This window comes from Lathyrus oleraceus, chromosome 7, assembly GCF_024323335.1.
Source record: "Lathyrus oleraceus cultivar Zhongwan6 chromosome 7, CAAS_Psat_ZW6_1.0, whole genome shotgun sequence".
Classification (NCBI taxonomy): Eukaryota; Viridiplantae; Streptophyta; class Magnoliopsida; order Fabales; family Fabaceae; genus Lathyrus; species Lathyrus oleraceus.
In genome coordinates, this window is record NC_066585.1 from 91763531 (window position 1) to 91764661 (window position 1131).

The window sequence follows — 1131 nt, forward strand, 5'->3', positions numbered from 1 at the left end:
CTATGAATGTAATAAAGTATTTGTTACCTCTAATCAAATCCATCTGGATAGGACCACATACATCAGAGTATATGACTTCAAGAATTGCCTTTGACCTGCTTCTTGCATCCTTATTGAAGATGGTCTTGTGCTGCTTCGCATGCACACATTCTTTAGACATTTCGTTTGGAATATCATTTTCTGATAATCCTAAAACCATATTTCTTCTCTTTAAATCTATGATGTCTTTGAAATTGAGATGGCTGATACGTCTTGTGACTGTATATAGAATATAGTATATCGGGTACTTGACTGCAAGTGCACAGTCCAGTCGTTTTAGTTTTAAAAGATATTGAACCCGCAGGGACCGATGGTCAAACTAATGTTATCGACATTACTATGTTTAGCTAAGGAAATGATTTTTTAGAGGTTTGGTTGAACAAAAATTAAATCTAAGGGAAGTTAAGTTTTAAGAAAATATTAATAGGGGGATATCAGTATGCAACGCATTAATCGTCAGGGATTCGATAAGTCACCGGTGTATATTTTAAGTACCAAATATCTTTCGGTAGAAAATACATATTTAAAAGGCTTTATCTCACACTCTCGTGATTGTTGACTCGGACTATACTTTTAAGTCAGAATGTACGCTCTCGCAGTCCCATTTGAAGTTAAAAATACTTTTTGAAAATAAATAAGTTCTAATTGCTTTTAAAGTGCTCTCGCTGTTTTTAAAATCAATGCCTAGTTTTAAATATCCAGTTCGACCCTCACGCTCTCGCGATTGTCGGTTCTCACCTTAGTTAATTTCCCACTCTCGTGGTGAAATCGTATTAAATAGATTCTCACTCTTGTGACAAAGTTAATTAAATTAAAATTAAAAACCACAGCCAAAAAGATTGTTTGAGAAAAGAAGTTTTACACCGATTATTATTAAATCTCGTCTAATTAAATTGTTTACATACCGATACGGTAGTCTAGCCGGACATGTTAAATAACACAAACACAGACGAACATAAACAGATCAACAACAAAGCAAACATGATTATAATCAAAATAATGCAATAACAATAATAATTGAATAAAAACCTGGAGATTGGATTAATAGAATATGTCGAATCTTGAAGTACTTGAGCAGTCCTCCACAGGTCG